We start from the raw sequence: 19692 nt of genomic DNA, 5'->3' as shown, positions 1-19692 counted from the left end.
ACCTCTTTCATAGTCGAAACATCAGCTGGTTTCCTGCATCTGAATGTATTCTGTCAAGAACAAGAGCAAAGGAAATCAGCAATCATGGATTTCATCATGCACAAGCTGTTCCTTACAGCTTCATGTCACTCTAGTGTTCTCAGTAGAGATATGTGACAGCTGGCTATATATGCAGCACCTTTCACTCCTGAGTAAAAATACCCCTCACACAATTGTGGGTCACACAGGGTGAATGGTGCTGAACATTTGGGAATTCTAAATGTTAAGGGGTAAGGAGCTGGGATGGTAGTTGCTTTTGAATCTGGATGAATTAATCAGAATGTTTCTGTGGCATGTTTGGGCAAGAGATGCCTGCAGATATGTGTGGAAACTAAATATATGCTTGGAAGGCACAGGGTGGCCAGCTGCAAAAAAGGACAGGGCTCCTGCACCTTTAATAGTTGTGCAGAAGAGGGAATTTCAGCAGGTTTAATAGTTGGGTAGTTCAGCAGATGAAAGTCCCTCTTCTGCACAACTATTAAAGGTGCAGGAGCCCGCCCTCTTTTGCATTTAGCCACTCTAGGCAGACACTGTGCCTTTTAGAAGTAAGCAAGCGCTGTAACACTTAGATGCCTTGTGGCTGCAATGATTAATACTGAGAACAGCACAGAGCCAACTGCAAGGTTACCAAATGCTGTAAAGAGGAAGCTATAGGCCACCTAAGCTGTCTCCCCCACTCCACCCCCCGCAACACCATGTATGACAGGAAAAGCATGGAGAAGAATATAAACAATAAATGTGCATCCTGTCCTTTAAAATAAGCATGACAATGTCAAAAGTCTTGCAGATAAACCGCTGTGCAGATGACTCAGTACAAACCTGGCAAGGGAGGAGAGGCCAACCTCACTTTTGCAGAGGAGTGTAAATGAAGATAAAGTCTAAACCATAGATTTCCAGCCCTTTTTTCCACTCCTGTCTATTTGATAAGCAATTAGATATACAGGAGCAATATATCACATACGTTGATAAATGGCTCAAGAAGGCTAGGAGATGGTTGGAGAAGATGATCTATTCATATTCCTCCAGCCAGCCAGAGGGAGAGGGCAAACTAGGTGTGAGTGAACAGCAACTGCAGCACTTTTGGGGAGACAACCTGCAGTTTTACTTTTGAATCTGGAAGTAAGACAGACTGGGAGACATACAGAGAGAGGGCTGAGCTGAGTTTGGGGGGCTCTGTACACTAGCAGCATCTGGGGATTCCGGGGTGCCTCTCTGAGGATCTGATAAGAGGCAGTAGAATTTACTTTGTTGGAGTGTTTAAGCTGTTTGTTCCCCTTATACATCTGTAAATAAGATTAGATGTTACAAAACCCCAACAAGCACCCAGTGGCCTCCTTCCAAAGGAAACCAAACTCAGATCAGTGCTGTGCTCCTGGAACTTTTCACCGCTTGGGAAAGGGGGGCAAAAGTTACCATGTCAACTTTTTAAAATCTTGGAAGACAGATGTGGCATGCCTTCTTGTCTTATAAGATGTAGCATTTGGTGGATGTGGCAGGACTTCCAAATGAGTCATTAATAGCTCTATATGCTCAGTCGTGTATTGGTACATTTTGAAGTGCAGGCACTTATCATGACAGTCCCTGCAGCCACGTCCCCGAGGAGAATACAAAAATTCAGGCCAGTGTGTTGATCTATATCAAAAACCAGTCCTATCAATTTTTATCTGGAGCAGGTTTTTTTGTTTTAATGGGTCCTAATTGCCCAACAGGGAACAGTACATTGTTAGAGGGAAAATTCCTATTTCCCCAGCTACTGTGAGGACTGAAATTAAGCTCAGAGGGAACAGCAAATTCTAAGGGGGTGGCAGATGATGTCAGCATCCATGATAATAAAAAATAGTGCCAGGCTGTGTTCCAGCAAGCCCTGTCTCCATTACACCACTGTATGTGTGTTCTACTATCAGCTTTCTCTTCCCTCCTAACCACTTCTACTATAGGAAGAAACAGTACAATCTAGAACAAAGCAAACAGGAGGAACAAGAAACCTTTGGTTTTCTTCAAACAGCACTGAGGTCATATATAGAAGGAGGAACAAATGCATCCTAGAAAAAAAGGAAGACAGGTACACCATTTTTCTTATGGCTTACTAGCAGTTTCCCTGTTCTGTTACATTTGGGTGGTATCTGGAAACCAACAAGCAATTGGAGTCTGAAGAAGAAACATACTTAGACACATATAAATATAAATGTAGTACATTTATATTGTAACCTTCTTCCAAAGAGCCCAGCTTGACATGCATACTTCTTCCCCTGCTCAATTTTATCCTCACGCCAATCTTGTGAGGCAAGTGAGAGTGAGAGAGAATTATTGGCCCAAGGTCACCCAGTGAGCTTCATGGCTGAGTGGTGATTTGAACCCAGGTCTCCTTCATCTTCCTCATCCCAGTGCATCACTCAACCCACTACACAATGCTGGCTACATACAGTGGCCACAAGCTCAAATGTCATGGAAGACATGGAAACACAGGTGACTATTGAGAGAACCAGGCATCTTTTACACCATGCAGCTTCCACAACAGCACAGTTTGTGGGACTCAGAGATTCAGCGGCGTAAGGGAGCCAGGGCTTGCAGGGATGCAGCTCTGGCACTTCTTGATCAGCAGGGTACTGATGTCATGTGTCACCCCCCTCAAAATTCCCTTTTCCCTCTGCAATCCTCACAGTAGCTATGGAGAAGGGATGCATTTTCTCAAGTACAATCAGGCCTGGCCCAAGATATTTTGCTTCCTGAGGTGAAGAACAAAATGGTCCCCCTTCCCATTCCATGTTCAAGAGCAAGACTGAACATCTTCAGCACCAATGATGGGACAGCATCCCCCACCACACCTGAAGGCAGCAGGCTAGCTTAGGGGCAGGACAGGCTAGCTTATTAAGAAGACCCATTAGCTTTACAAAAGTTCTGCTCCTGGTGGAGAACAAGACTGGTGGAAATGGTTTGTTGAGATTGGTCAACACAACTGTCTGCAATTTTGGACTTTCCTGGGGGTATTTCAAAATTTACCACTACACCACTGCAGAGATCTGAGAGAGTTCTACTCACGATAACTGTATTCATTATCCAACTATTTTATTTCACCAGTATTGCTTTTGAAGGTGAGATAGACACTCATTTCTTTTTATGTTGCTGTTGCCAACTGTTCGATTACCCTGAAGATAGACCTGGAGAACCTGTGATCTCCCATGCCAAGTACAGCCCACTAGCAACAAATTTTTGGCCTTTGAGATCCCCCTCAGTGTTTCTGCCATTCCTGGCAGGAAGCAAAAGCAGGAGGCTTATTCAACCCAAGAATCCACAAATTTGGTTGCCATGGTGACTGGGCCTTCCTCCCTTTTGTCTCTTCTCTCATTTCTAATTTTATGCAGCATTCAGAATTTCCGAAGTACAGCATGAAGTCAGAGATTAGAGACCCTCTAACCCTATTCTGAGGCTGAAACCTTGTGCTGTGATTGGGAGACACTCAGAACTTGGTTGAAATACAGTTCAAAGTCAGATGTCAGACCCCGCCCCTCCTCCTCAAGTCCTCTGTTCAGTTCAGAGGATCAGGATTAGCTACAGGATCAGCTACAAATAATGGTTGTGGGCCCTGATTGAGGAGAATGGCCACTTCTGCATCATCAAAACCAGTGAAATGCATCACTGAAAAAGACAACAAAAGAGGGAGCAAATTTGCATAGAATATGCATATGCTAATTTATATGTATTTTTAATAGACATGTGTAAATAATTACTATAGTTTACACAGAAATACCATACATCTCACGATAGCGGTAAAGATTGTTACTCGGTGACTTGTGTGCCTGTACACTCTTCCCAGGTTCTAACTGTTGATGGGCAACTTTAAGACCCCTGTTCTGCTCTCCATTCTTGTGGTTCTTTCTCTTTGAACCAGACTTGCACTGGTCAGCTTTTCAAATAGAGGATGCCTTCAAACAGAGCACTGTCCTCTGATAACGCTCAGGATTGTCCTCTATAAAGAAAAATACATGGCCACCCTACTATTGAGTCCCTAGTGGGCCACTAAACCTGTCGTGGTGGGTTGTGTATTGTGCAGGCCTACATGAAGGAGTAGTCCCCCTAAAATCAAATTTATTTTGCTTACAAATGTTTTACATTAAGGTTGTAATCCAATGGATACTTATTTGGGGGCACGCACAATTGAACTTAATGGTATTTACTTCTGAGTAAACATGCATAGAAACAGGCTGTATAGCGCCATTCATTCTAGAAAAGTGCTTATACATGTAGGTGACTGCCAGAATGAAAGTAGTCAGGGTGGCCATGTGTCCTCTTTTACAGTCCTCTTTTTGGGGACTGTCTTCTCTTTGAAGACATCCCCTCTTTGAAAGGCTGCCCTGTCCAATTCCAGGTTAAAGATAAAGACCTGTCAGAGCAGTTGCCCATCAACAGTGAGCACCTGAACAGCAGACTGGGCAGGCGCACAGATCACCTGATCACAGTCTTCTGCACTATGCTGAGATATATGGTATTTCTAATTATTTCTAAACGTGCATCTTTACATATAAATTAGCACATGCATATTTTGTTCAAATCAGTGTACTCTTTTAGCCTTTTGCAGAGGGGTGTGTGTGCGATTCATAAGTGGCCACCCTAGTTTGGTTACATTCGTTTGGGGCTATGCATAAGCAGGATTGCTCTGTCTGATCAGGGCCAAGTTTGGATTGCACGAAGCAATGTGTACAGAGTACAGTAATGGAGGTGCCAAACAGTACATTTTTTTGTATATGTTGATCAAACACTCCCTGGACTTTCCATCAGCTACCAAAAGGAAGAATGAATGATTAATTTCCTGTTTTACCAAAGCCACCCTTTCCCAAGGAAGTTCTTAGCCTTTATTTCCTCATATGATTTCTTCCCGCGACCCCTTTTTTTGTATTGTTTTGAAAAAGAAGCTTTTGTAGCCAGCTGCTGTTTAACTCCAGAAATAAGACTATCTCCCCCTGCCCCGCCCCCCACCCAAGCAGGACATTTTTTTATTTCAAACAGGACATCAGAGTATCATTGTGTTATATGGAAGCTCCTATTGTATGGAATCCTTGCATATTAAAGAAGAAATTGTGAACTGCTTAGGTAGTAACTAGAAAACATCTGTCCTTGGACAGATACTTACTTACAAACAAGGCTAAAGTGCATGTTGAATAGGTGCACAAAAATATAGTTCAACTGTTCTAAAGAAAACACTTTTAACAATAAATAGTTGGGCAGTGTACTGACTGTGCAATTGGAGCAAAACTAAATGCATTTGTATTGTGTAAGCAAGAAGAGCCTGAAAATGAAAATGCTCTGAAGATTGGCAAAACGGGCAGGAACGAAAGGAACCAGAAATAGGGAAAACAAGCTATGGTTTGTTTGCTTGTCTGCAAGCCAAATAATGGCTAAGGCAACAAACCATGTTTAACATAAACCATGGCTTAGTGTTATATGTTTATGTATTATAAAATGCCTAGGCTCCAGATGGCCAACTAGTAACAGGGCTTGTGAAAAGTACTGTATCAGGGTTGGGGTAGAGAAGATCAGAGAAGGAAGCCAAAGTCAACTTTTAAACATTTTTTAGCATTAGTATAAAAACAAAGCTGTAGAGACATTTAAACTTAAAATAATAATAATAACAATAACAACAATAACAACAACAACAGTAGCAGTAGTAGTAGTAGTAGTAGTACTCCTAAAGTGCTTTCAAAACAAAATGCTTCACAATGAATAAAACTAAAATCAGGACCGGCTTGCAAACTTCCTATCTAATGCTGTATTTCTTTCATGCACAACAGGTAAAAGGTGCCAAAGAGTATTAAAAATATGTATGCAACCTGGCCCATATATAAGCATGAGAATGTCAAATGTCCGGTAGATAAGCCTCTGTGCAGTTTGTGCCAGGAGAGGAAATAATAATTCACTGAAAAAGGAAATGAATAACAGCTGCTTCTTGGAGCCATCAGTTCAGACTTGCTATCACGGAAAGCACTGATCCTTGTTAAGATTTAAAATGAGATAGATATTACATTTTATTTATCTCAGCTGCAATCCTGTGCCCCCTTACCTGGAAGTAAGCCCCGTTGAACTCAAAGGGACCTACTTCTAAGGAGACACAGGTAGGATTTCACAGTTAATGGATTAAGTGTAAAACATTTCCTGGATTGCTAATCCACACAGAATACTAGTATGAGCTCTAAAATCGACTCCCCATTCCTCAAAAACTGAGAAAACAATGTTGAATTGGAAATGAATACTCCTGCCTGGAGGCCTGCTGGCACTACAGTGATTATATAGAGCTCTTTCATTTATGGGGTGTTCCTTCAATAAAGGAGATAGCAGACCTGTCCATAGAACAAAATAAGTAGGGCTGTGTATTGCTTCAGTCCAAAGCCTGAATAACGAGGTGAAGCGGGCTGATTTGGAGGTGCCTTGGCATGATACAAGGTGGATCAGAACAGCACTGGGGCACCCCGAAGTGAAGCGGCTCATTGCCAAGGCGCCTCATCCACCTCGGAGATCTGTAGGTCTTTTGATGCCTTCTGAGTAGCCCAGACAGGCTGACTCCAAAATGTATCAGCTTGAGAAATCAGGGAGGGGAGAAGAGGAGGAGGGAGCAGGGAAGGGGGGAGGAGGAGGAGGAGGAAGTGAGCTTTGGTGAATGGCAATTCTAGTTGGCCATTTTGGTGCTCGGCACTGCCTTGCATTTTGGTGCTCAGTGTGGCAGCAGCCACTGCTGGCCATTTTGGTGCTCCTTCACATTCGGAAGGCATGCCATTTCTGGGAGGAGGCACATGCCCATAGCAGCAGCAGGCCCAGGGTACGTACAAGTGGCTGCAAGCGACAGCTCTATGCTCGCTCCTCTGTTGGTGTGCAGTGGGCTGTTGCTGGAGGTGACAGGCTTGCGGCAGCCACGTCATTTGCTGCTATGCAGATCTTGACCATAGAGATCTGCCACTCAGGCATGACTGGCTACTCCTTCTTTGACCGCACTTGCCGCAGAGCTCTATAGCAGCTATCAGTTAACCATGGAGGCACGCCAGACATCACACTAAGCCATGGTAGAGCCCACTAATGATCTTGCAGCAAGAGGTTAGTGAACATAGTTAGTCTGCAGTCAATAAACCACCATGATTGCGAAAGACGCCTGTTCAGACGTTGTGCTAAGCCAACATGGTTAGCTCAAAGCACTTAGCCATCATGGCTTAGCATGATGTCTGAACAGGCCCAGTGTCTTACAGGCACAGGCCAGATGGTGTTTGTTTATGTGTGTGCGTGTGTGTATACACACAGGGTGGGTGGGGGGATAGGGTGGCCATGTGTCTTCTTCTACCAGTCCTCTGGTTTGAAGGTTTCCTCTATTTGAAGGGCTGTCCAGTCCAAGTCTGGAATAAAGATAAAGCATCACCAGAAGGAAGATCTGGGCCTTGAAGTTGCCCATCAACAGCACCTGGACAGCAGACTGATCTTCCATACTATGGTGATATGTACTGTGTTTATATTTACATTATAGTATTGTTTCTAAATTTGCACCTATACATATGAATTAGCATATGCAATTTTAATGCAAACAGCCACCCTTCTTTTGTTCTCTTTTGGTGATTTACAAGTGACCACTGGGGGTGGGGGTGTCTTATGGGCCTGATCCAGCCTGCAGGACTTATATTTCAGCCTTGATCTAGGGAATTCTCTAATCATGGGTAGCTAGACTACAAGGCATCCAGCATGCCATACATACTTTACATATTGTACTAAGAGACACGGTGTACAAAGTCACCATTTCTGTTTGCTATCCAGTCAATGAAAATAGATTTTTAGTCATTCAGAGGTGAATAATATTAAAGCTCTCAGGCTGCTGAGAATGCATCCTCTATTCATGTGTGCCTTCCAGGAAGAAAACTCAAGAGAAGAGGTGCCAATTGTGGCTACAAAGATTATTAGAAGTAGTTGCCATTATTCAGTGTCTCCAGTTCCCAAGCTGAAGATTCTGATATACACATAGATATCTGTACTCATACAATTTCACTGTTCTCTTTCACCATTATCTTTTACATGCACTCAGTGTAGAATTCCATAGGCCCCAACAGGGACAGTTCCATTTTTCTGGTACCATATGCTGGAAAATTGCTGTCCCTATTTTGTTCCTAATTGGGGGGAATATCTCTTTGAAACTTGTTGCTAGCTTTGTCCATCTTGAGGCTTCTACTTAACATCTATGGAACATCCTAAGCTTCTGCAGAGAGTTTTCACTTCAGTGGAGCTATAATGAAGATGGAAAAATAATGATTTACCATTGCCACTTAGGCAAGGTAATTTTTTCCCTCCCCCAATGGATTCAAATTATAGCAGAGACCCAGGTAAATCACAAGGCAAATATTCCAGTTGGAATGTAATTAGGCTGCCAGAAAAGTTGTGCAACATCCTCCTCTATACCTTCCACTGTGGTACCTATTTACTCAGTATGGGACTGAATTTTATGGTCTGGTACCACGTGAAGAAAATGATTTTTGTGAGGTAAACATTTAAAGTGTGTAAATGAATTGTGAGTAAAACCAGAGCTGAAGATAAAGGGGTTAACTATACAAGAAAAAAAATGTGTGTCTTTTACTCAAAGCTTGTGCCTGAGGAGTAAAGATGGAGTGCTGGTGGTGGAGTAGTAGTGATTGTTAAAGTTGCCACTAAGGGAGTAATGTGAAGTTAGGTTCTGGCTTATATATGGGAAGGTTGGATCGAAATTGGCATCACCTGATTGGAAGATAGCAAAAAGATGTCTATTGTTCTGGAGTTTGTGTGGTGGTGTGATAGAATGTTTGCCACATCAGACCTGATTGGCTGGAGCGTTCTGACTGGAGCAAATATAAGGAGCTGTTGAGAGGCATCTAGGGGGTTAGTCAGAAGAATTTTGTCTGGAGGTTCATCTGAGAGTGTCCTTTAGGAGAGGCTGAGATCCTGAGGAAGACAGCAGCTAGACTGGGAAGCCAAGCTAGAGGTGGACAAGGCAGAAGCAGAAGGCCAGTAAGTATGGAGAGAACGACTCCAAAAGCAGCCTTCAGGAAGAGCCAAGGCCTAGGTAACAGGTGGTGGAGGTGTGAAGATAGAGCAAGCTGCTGGACCAGACTGAAGACTTCAAGGGAAGTCTGGTAAACTGCATTAAAGGTTCTGCATTACCAGAAGGAAGACTACATTTCAAGCCCCCATTGCCAGGCCTATCTGTTAACTGGGGTGGAGCTTGATAGAAGAATTGGCTTAGGTTTGGTTTGGGTTAGGAACTGTAGTTTCTATAACTGAATTAGTGGTAACACTAACAACATAAAAGCCTTGTTTTAAAGTAACAGTAGCCATAAGTTAATAAGCTTTCTTGTTCTTGTTCTTTTTAATAAAACATTTCATGTCTTTGCTTGCTATATCTGAGATCTGTTTGTCTCATGCCTAATGACCTTAGGTAAAAGGGGTACATTAAATAAAGGGGGTATAGATTTATTGTGTCAGTGGAAGTGAGTGATGGGATAACGTATGTGGGGTTTCTCCACGTAATGGTTTAAGTAGCAGTGGGATGCCTCAGTGGAGGGTGGTCCTCCACAACCATGAATATCAGTTTTCAAGCTGATTGCCTACCATGCTTTTGCTTTTATGCCGCTTCTGACTTAGCTAGTAACCCAAAATATTGGAAGGTGAAGGGGCAGCATGAGTATGGCACTGCATGATATGAGGGTACACCCCCAAATTATCTGAACACATTTTTGGACATATTCCCGATTTTCATAGCTTTTTGCTCCTGTCTTCTCCCCTTTCCACAGTGTACCGACTTTGTATTCCAGGAGTGCTAAAGGACATACTTGTCTTGAAATGCTTAAGATAACTCAACTGATCCTTTGGCCACCAGAAGTAATGTGAAAAAGGTTTTGTGAATTCAGTATTACTTCTTGTACATGCTAATATATTCTAGTATATGCTAGCATATCCTATTCTAGAGAATATAGCATTTGTATTGTGGCCAAAACCAAATGTGAATTGGGCAAGTGGCCTGGAGAGCAATTTTCTATGGCTTGCCACCCATTTTCAAAAATCCTGCTAGGTAAAACCCTCACCCCATTATACCAATTGTATCCATCAATGAATCAGGCTTTATCTGGGCTTATTTCTACTTCAGACTTCATCTACTCATATGTATCATGGCAGTGTTGAGTCTTAATTAGTTCTTAATAGTCTACATAACTTGCCCGCAGCCTATACACAATGGGTTGGATCCAGACTAGGTTAGCCACACTTATGTCCCAGTGTAATCAAGGTGAAAAGTTAGCCATTACTTAAGTCCCTTTGGTTTTAGTGGGAACTAAGTCTGACTAGCTTAGTTTGCCTCCAACTCAATGATTTTATCACCCAGGAGAACATCAGAAAACACAGATGGGAAGGCATACATGCTAGCCCAAGTGACAACTGAAAAGTCTGGGGTGGGCTAAGTAGCCTATAGCATGGATTCATTAAGATGGTACTGCTACCTAGAATTTAAATATTCTATTCTCAGGTCAGTGGGAAGCTGAAGGTACTTGCAATTGGAGGACTCCTGGTGCTACCAATCTGAAGACATTGTGGAGCTATTCCATCCTGTTCTCCTTAAAAGATTTTCTGCATTAAGAAAGCCAAATAAAAAAATAAAAAATGAAAGAAATGGTGAGAAAACATGGGAGGGTTACAATGAAAGATGTCATCAGCTGGACCACCAACAAAATTCTGTGAATGAAGCAGGACAATGGCGCAACAAAAGACTTATCTAGAAGCACCCCGAGCCTCTTTAATTGCAATAATCATAAAACATAAATTGGTTAATGTTCCTTGTTGTTGTTCAGTCGTTCAGTCATGTCCGACTCTTCGTGACCCCATGGACCATAGCACGCCATTTTTCATTCAGTTCCTGATAGTAAATTGAAGTATGATTCATTTTAATTTTAAAAAATATTTGCTTCCAAACACTGCTTTAAGTTTAGAAAACTACATCATTTAAATGCACTGCACATAATTACTCATAATCCAGATTTGTCTTTTGGCTCAGATTTGTCTTTTGCTCAACTTATTAACAGGATCTCCTTTAAGATCTTCCTACTTCCCCCCCACCCCACCCCACAATGCCATATGTACCATACCTTCTGTCACCACAGTTTTGCCAGTGTCAAGACTAATTTTTGAAAAGGTTACAACTTAAGCAAATACAAATAATTTATAAAGTGATGCAAAGAATAAAATAAAATAAAGTATAGAATAAAATTAATGGACCTATTCAAAATATAACTGGATTGCAATTACTATTGGTATTTTTGCAAAATTTGATGAAGGATATGCCAAATAATGACCTAGAATTTTTAAAATACATAATAACAGATGTTAGAATAAACTGTGCTAAATATTGAAGATTGCTATCTACCCGATCAAGTTCTGAGTGGAAAAATAAATTACATGACTATGAAATAATGTTAAATTAATACATTGCATTAGAGTGACAAAAGAACAACAAACATCTAAGCACTCTGTTCAAAACTGATTGCCTTTTATTAATTATTGGCAAAAGAAAGCTCAGACATTTTCAAATATGACTTATATGTTCAACCTCTTATGGAATTACATAACTGTGCAATTGGTTTGGTTTACATAACCTTACGATAAAATAATTGCTGTCAAGCAACACTGTCATGTAATTATTCTTGTAAGAATTCTGTAAAATGCAATGTCTTCTTAAAATATCTGAATAAAGTTTTAAAATAATGAAAAGCATTTTGTTAAACAGATTAAAACACACACACACACACTATCCTGAGGGAAAAAAACAAGCTCTCGTCTTACTTCATCCACTGATCTGCATGAAATGACACAGCCTGGTGTCCCGTCATCATGAAGTGTGCGATTTGTGTTGCCAGAGGAACGGTTTGGAAAGAGACAGAAGGGGTTTTAATTAGAAGAACAGGATTTGTACTTTTGCTTCTCACCGTTTCTAAATGCAGGAGGTGAATTAAACATGACATTTGGATGTCCTGAGATTACAAAAACCAAACCAAATGAGAACTTTTTCTTTTGATCTGTGTATGGATTTGTTTCAGGCTTTGTGAGATTTGACCTGCCTCCTACAATTCTGTGCACTCTCTTTTGCTTTGCTTTCCTTTCTTTATCACTACTATCCTGTTGTTGAAAATCTGTACGATCACACCGAAGAATTGAAAACCATATAACTTTGGGCAGAATTTCTAGTGGATGAGAACTAAACTGGATTCCTGCATTGAGCAGGGGGTTGGACTTGATGGTCTTGTAGGCCCCTTCCAACCCTACTATTCTATGATTCTGTGATTCTATGAAACCATTGTGCTCTGCACAGTTCTTTGATCTCATGGCTTCACTTGCAATGATTACAGTGATCATAATGATTACTATTATTATTGTTATTGTTATTATTAAGATTTATATACCACTCTCCATATTTAAAAAAATATTAAACCGGTTTAGAAAGATAATTCATTAAATACATTAAAATAAAACACTTATAAAATATTAAAACCAAGGACTTGCGATACCATAGTTAATGAACAAACTGGGCAGCACAGTCAATTAAGGAAGGCCTGGGGAAAAAGATGGATTTTTAAATTTGTGCTCCAAGCATGCCACAGTTGCCTCTCGAATACCAGGGTTGGTGGGGGAAGAGGATTCCTTGGGCGCCACCACGGAAAAGGCCCACTTCCAGGTTGCTGCAAGATGGCAAGCTGCAGGCACAACCAGCAAGGCCTCCTCTGATGATCTTAATGATTACACCTGGTTCCAAGCTGTTTAGGGCTTTATATGCCAACAGCAAGACCTTGAACTTGGCTCAGTAGCTAAGAGTTAGTCAGTGCAGTTTATGACCCATATTATCTGTTAGATCTCAACTGATCTGATCCATATGATCTTGGGTCTAACAATGATCTAAAAACATAAAAGCTAAAAACGTGAACATATAAAGATGCAACGCTCAAGAAGATACAACAAAAAATGATGACAGGTTACCCCTTGTTTTAGTTAGGGTTGTTCTATAGAGTGCTGTTTATAAAGGTTTTTCAGCTTTTCCAGATTTTAAGCTGAACTAGGTTTATTCCCAAAGCCTGTTCTCAACAGCAGGACTCAGCCCTGCAACATGCCAATAATGACTGCCTGTAAGCTTGGATAGAGGGTGTGGAAATAACATCTGGTAGTCTAGGTCCATAACCACTTTCTTCTTAAAAATTATGTGTTGAGCTTCTCAGAATTGTACAAGAATAGAGATTTTGAGTGAGATTGTTTCTAAAATTCATTTTTCCTTTAGATATTTGTATCCCAGCCTTCAATGAATTAGCATGGTCATGTGTTGTCTCCATTGTCACATCCTACAAAAAGAGTTAAAATACATAAAATAAAAACACACCACCAACAAACTATACAAAAACATAAAATCTCTCAAGGAGATAAAAAAAATAAATTTTGAAGCTAAAGGCCTGGGCAAATAAAAAGGTCTTTATCTGGCACCAAAATGATATCAAGGTGGGCACCAGTTCAGCTTCTCTGGGGACAGCATGCCAGAACTGGGACACCACCACTGACAGGCCCTTTCCCCAGTAATCACCCACCACCACACCTCACCTGGCAGCAGGAGCCTCCAATGGAAGATCTTAGGGTCTGAGTTGTCATAGGTGATCCTTTAGTAACCAAGGGCTACAAAAGTTTCTTCTTTTAAAAGAGCTTTAAATGTTTCAGCTGAATATCTGAAGTATTATGCTAATTAATAAGGATAGCTGTAAATATAGGAAAATTGCTAGAAATGAAATAGAAATAATAATAATAATAATAATAATAATAATAATAATAATAATAATAATAATCCTGTCTTTTCCCCAATACTGGGACTCAAGGTGGCTTTACAACATTAAAAACCTGTACAGTTAAAACATAAATAGAAATATACAAAAGTTAAAAATGTAATATTATTGATGATTTAATTATAACTGTATAAAATATCAGAATTTAAAACAACAACAACAACAATATAAACAATGGTACTACTCCATCATATTCTCACAGGTCCAGACATGCCTGTGATGGTGGCGGGACTGCGAGAAGGGCCTCCCCTGAAGATCTCAGGGCAGGAGCAGGCTCATAGGGGAGAATATGGTCTTTCAGATAACCTGGACCCGAGCCGTACAGGGCTTTATATAGGGATGGGCAGATTCCCTACCTGCTGCTCTGGGGGGAATCCACCTGCAGGGGGGGGCAATCCATTCCTCCCCCCAGAATCCTGGATTCCACAGAGCCACATTTGTGTAGCCTATTGTGTGAAAAAGCAGGAATGCAAATGGCGTCCACTACGCCATTTGCGGCCGTAAAGGTCTTAGTTTAAGTTCAATGCAGCCATTTACAGCTGCATTTACCTTAATCTAAGACCTTTAAGGCCGCAAATGGCATACTGGGTGCCATTTATGTCTGGAGACAGTCCCCCTCAGCCAGCGATATGGCAATGGCGGCCGTATTGCTGGTGCTCCAGAGCCGGCCGGCAGCTCTGCAATTCCACAAGGAGGATCCGGCTCCTGAGGATCCCAGAGGGAGGCGGAGGTAAGTGCTCCGTTCTGCCACGGACTCCGGGGGGGGGGGGATTCTTTAGAATCCAGCCTCATTGGGGTCCGTGGCAGAAATCGCCACCATCCCTAGCTTTATAGGACATGACCAGCACTTTGAATTGTGCCCGGAAACAGACTGGGAGCCAGTGAAGCTGTTTTAGCAGGAGAGTTGTATGCCCCCTGTAGCCAGCCCCCGTCAACAGTCTGGCCGCAGCTCCTTGAACCAGCTGAAGTTTCCGAACACTCTTCAGAGGCAGCCCCACGTAGAGCGAGTTACAGTAATCCAAACGGGATGTAACTAGGGCATGTGTCACTGTGGCCAAGTCAGACATCTCAAGGAACGGGCGCAGCTGGCGCACTAGCTTTAACTGTGCAAACGCACTCCTGGCCACTGCTGAAACCTGGGCATCCAGGCTCAGGGCTGAATCCAGAAGAACACCCAAGCTGCGAACCTGTGTCTTCAGGGGGAGTGTAACCCCCTCTAGCCCAAGCTGAATCCCTATTCCCTAATCTACCTTTCGACTGGCCAGGAGCACCTCTGTCTTGTCTGGATTAAGCTTCAGTTTTTTTGCCCTCATCCAGTCCATTACTGCCGGCTGACACTGGTTTAGCACCACAACAGCTTCCTTGGAATTAGATGGAAAGGAAAAGTAGAATTGGGTGTCTTCAGCATACTGGTGACACCGAACCCCAAAACTCCGGACTACCTCTCCCAGCAGTTTCATGTATATGTTAAATAGCATGGGGGACAAAACAGAACCCTGAGGAACTGCACAGGCCAATGGCCAGGGAGTCGAACAGAAGTCCCCCAGCACTACCTTCTGGGTCCGCCCCTCCAAGAAGGAATGGAGCCACTGTAAAACGGTGCCTCCAAGTCCCATCCCAGTGAGGAAGCCCAGAAGAATACCATGGTTGATGGTACTGAAAGCTGCTGGGAGGTCCAGCAGAAGCAACAAGGACACACTCCCCATGTCTAGTTCCCGGCATAGGTCATCCACTAAGGCAACCAAAGCTGTTTCTGCCCCATAACCAGGTCTGAAGCCAGACTGAAATGGATCTAGATCATCTGTCTCATCCAGGAATCCTTGGAGTTGGGAGGCCACCACATGCTCCAATATCTTGCCCAGAAATGGAATATTGGAGACTGGCTGATAGTTATCTAATATGGTGGGGTTCAGGGAGGGCTTCATCTTTTTTTTTTTTTAACAAAAATCTCACCACCTCCTCCCTCAGGCAGGCTAGAACTCTGCCTTGACCAAGGATGGCATTAACCGCTCCACTTACTTGGCCAGTCCACCTCTGGCTGCTTTTATGAGCCAGGAAGGGCAAGGACCTAGAACACACGTAGTGGCGCTCACCTCTCCCAGGATCCTGTCCACATCCTCAGGCTGTACAAATGGAAAAGTATCCAAATCACTGGACAAGCAGGGGCCAAAGTTACATCCACTGGGTCTGTATCAACTATAGCATCCAAGTCAGAGCAGATCCGAGTGATCAAATTGTTCACAGTGGGCTGTTGAGAGGTTTAAATTCTCCTCTTGCAGGGTGGTGTGTAAAAGACTCCTGACCACTCAAAACAGCTCTGCTGGATAGCTCTTTGCAAATGCAATAGTTGCAGATCTTTTTTTTTTTTTTTTGCTGCTGCCCATATTGCCACAGAGTAGGCCTTCAAATAGGTTCCAGCCTGTGTTCAATAGGTTTCACTCTGAGTTTTTTTGCCAGCGTAGCTCTAGTTGTCTTACACATTTCATCACTGCCAGCTCCCTAGAAAGCCAGGTGCTGGTGCAGCTGCACTTCGTGAGAGAGGACGCTCAGGAGGAGTGATTGTTTCTACAGCCCTGATCATTTCTCCATTCCAGAGATCGGCCAGGGCTTTGACAGAATTGCCTGCCAAGGCAACAGGAAAAGACCCATCAGGAAACCATTCAAATCCATCAGCCTCCTGGGAAGGACCATCTTAATCGGCCCTCCACCCCTGCAAAGGTTCTGGGTGCCAACAAGTCTAAACTCAACCAGGTAGTGACCTGTCCATGACAACGGAACTATAGAGAGTTCCTCCACTCTCAGATCACTATCACCCCATCCAGCACAGAAAATGAGGTCCAGAGTGTGCCCAGCATGGAACAGACCCATGGCTGTCATGGCGGACATAAAGTCCTGAGCCAGTCCTGACAGGGCAGCTTAAGCATGGATGTTGAAATCCCCCAGCATAACTAGCCAAGGGGTCTCCAACACCAAACAGTCTCAGGAAGGGAGACTGTTGAGCAGCAGGGTGGACAGTACACCAACTGAAACCCTATTATGTCCTGGGCACCCACCTTCAAATACACACACTTGAAGCCATCGAATCTCATCACAGAGGTGACCTGTGTGTCTGATCTGTCTGCTTTCCAGGTGCTCACTGCTGATGGGCAATTTCAAGGCCCCTCATCTCCCTTCCTCTTGGTTCCTTATCTTTAACCTTTAAACAAATGGAGGATTGTCATTCGGGATGGCGGAGAATTCTGCCACAGATTCCAGTGAGTAGGCCTTCAAATAGGTTCCAGCCTGTGTTCAATAGGTTTCATTGAAACCTATTCCGGGAATCCATGGTGGAATGGCTTCCTGCCCCCCCCCCCGTGGAATCCCCCCGGGACGGCATTTACCTGGGGTGGATTCGGCTCTGGCGGCGGCGGCTGGTCTCCTGGCCATGGACCGTGCTGTCCTTGGACCGTGATAGGCTACATAAGAATTTACGTAGCCTATCACAGCTAACCTGAAAACAACAATGCAGCGTACGCAAATGGCAGCGGCTACGGCGGCCGCCATTTGCGTTCACTATTTTTCGCCGATTTATCTTACGTAAGATAAATCGGCGAAAAATAGGGAATGCAAATGGCGGCCGCCGTAGCCGCCATTTGGGTACGCTGCATTGTTGTTTTTTCAGGTTAGCTGTGATAGGCTATGTAGGAATTTACGTAGCCTATCACAGTTGTCTGGCTGGACACAAATGGCAGCCGCTACGGCGGCCGCCATTTGCGTCCTCACCAGGCCGTCCGCAGCTGGAAATATGGCTACGGCCGGTCCTGGCCGGCTGCTCTGCGGCCTGGCCACGGAGCGGAGCCGGCCGTCGAGGATTCCGTGGGGGAGGACCGTGTTGCCTCCCCCCCATCGAGGATTCCGTGGGGAGGGATGGAGCAGAGGTAAGTGAGTTTCATACATCCCTAATTGTCATCCAACAACCCTTCAAATGGAGGACTCTCCTCTGTAAACTAGGACACATGGCAACCCTATCAAGGTAGAAAGACATCTTACTGGTTGTCACCTCTGGCCCTCACATGTGTGCATGGATGCACTCACCATACGGTTCAGAGAAGCAATGACTAAACCAACCCCTTTCCTCAAATACATCTTCAGCATATCACCTTCACAACAAGTATCACCTCCCCAAATGACTAATAATCCCCTCTGCACTCACGTTTAGGAGCGGGCTTTACCTTATTAACAGTGCATTGCTACACATGTCTACGTAGCATCATGTCCCACTAAATTCAATAGGGCTTACTCCCAGGTAAGTAGGTATAGGATTACAGTCTTAAAGTATGAGCGTCTTTGATGACAAAATGGATTTTCTTAATGCGGAATCTGGAACACATCATCTACCCAATCCCGCAGTTCTGTGTTTATTATATGCATGCTGAGGCTGAATCCTTCAGATTAATACACATTCTCTCAGTGGATGTTCCTCATGCATTTTGCCTGATCAGATCCTGTCCCATGACATGAGAGGCCATGCTGTTTTTGTCTTCAGCAAATACTAGCAGCGGGTGCAGATGGTTACTCAGCTCTACTCATTCCACTGCAGTGCTGGATTCTCGTAAAAGAAGGTTAAAAAAAGACCCAAGGGTGGAATATGATCCTACATGTCACCGGTTTCTTAGGACACTGCAAGAGAGAGGGGGGGCAAAAGAGCTGAGGAGGGGGTGAGAGCCGTTTTGTGATGACGGAGGTTGGTGCCATTCTGCCATTTTAAAAGGGGTGCTGAAATGACGAGGAGCCAGATATACTGGTCAACACTGCTGGGGGTCCCAGCATGCCTTCTACATTGGCAACACCATTCAAGTACAATTTGTCTGTGAGAAAAATCTGACACTTGTAAGGCAGCCAGAGCCTTTGCAAGCTGTAGCACCAGCTGCATTGACTTGCCTGGGGCACTGAGTAAGGCAGCTGAACAAGTTGCAAGGAAATACATTCATCAAACGATTTCTGTTTATCTCAAGGCGTGGACATCTTGTGAGATACGTACGTGTGTGTGTGTGTTTGTGTGCTGCGGTGCGGCTCCAGGTTTTTGAGGGCGCTTAGGCAGGACACCCTCGATGGGCGCCTCCCCCCAGTGAGTCTACCTTCTCACCGTCATCACCACCAGCTGCTCTTGCTCCCCATCCTCTTCCTCATCATTGCTACCACTTGCCTGCTTGACAGGCAGATAATCAGCGGGCAAGTAGGCAGAGGCATCTCCTGCTCCTCCTCACCACCTCCATTGTCTGAGCCAGAGTGACAGGCAGGTGAACAAGCAGATTGTAATAGTGAAGAGGAGGAACAACTCCAGGGGGCTCTTATCAGTGGGCCCTTAGCGGGTGCCCAACCATGCCTACCCATGACACCAGACCTTCACACTCACACACACACACACACACACACACACACTTGCTCCTGCTCATCATGAGGACAAAGCTGTTAAAAGATATGATGAAAACATGTATTAGGCTCAACTGTGACATGCTTTTCAAGGCATATGGGGATTGCTCTGAGTTGTATAAGGATGAGTTTGTAAAGCATCAAACTCTATCCTAAAAAATGAGTCCACTGTCAGTTTCACACTCGTTGGGATGTACTGAATTTTTACTCAACACTGGAGCTGAGCTACCTCTTTTGGATAGCAAAATACTGTCTGATTTGGTTCAGAATGGATTGTGGCACGTTTGCTACCATGCACTGCAGTTTAAAACTGAAAATAAGCAAAAGCTTTAGGGCAAGAGAAAGAGATTGTGGGTAGCTGTTCTATAAGACCATCATATGACTG

At 43.6% G+C, this 19692-nt stretch overlaps 1 protein-coding gene across 6 annotated transcripts in view; it reads left to right on the top strand.

Moving 5' to 3' along the window:
* The window catches only part of LY96 (lymphocyte antigen 96), a 176235-nt gene that overhangs the window by 14993 nt on the left and 141550 nt on the right, over nucleotides 1-19692 (top strand). For 2 of the 6 annotated variants that reach the window (XR_014790091.1, XR_014790090.1), the window contains 2 exons: nucleotides 7396-7507; nucleotides 10553-11777. The exons of 2 other annotated variants lie outside the window; for them this stretch is intronic. The gene's annotated coding sequence lies outside the window, so the exon portion shown is untranslated. Of the gene's footprint in view, nucleotides 1-1976; nucleotides 2102-7395; nucleotides 7508-10552; nucleotides 11778-19692 lie in introns of those variants that run through there. 2 more of the 6 variants (XR_014790092.1, XR_014790089.1) reach the window with 2 other exon arrangements.

The sequence above is a fragment of the Heloderma suspectum genome, chromosome 4 (genome assembly GCF_057233095.1).
Source record: "Heloderma suspectum isolate Gila_16-S chromosome 4, 16-S_ref, whole genome shotgun sequence".
Classification (NCBI taxonomy): Eukaryota; Metazoa; Chordata; class Lepidosauria; order Squamata; family Helodermatidae; genus Heloderma; species Heloderma suspectum.
This window is presented reverse-complemented; position numbering and strand designations above follow the sequence as displayed.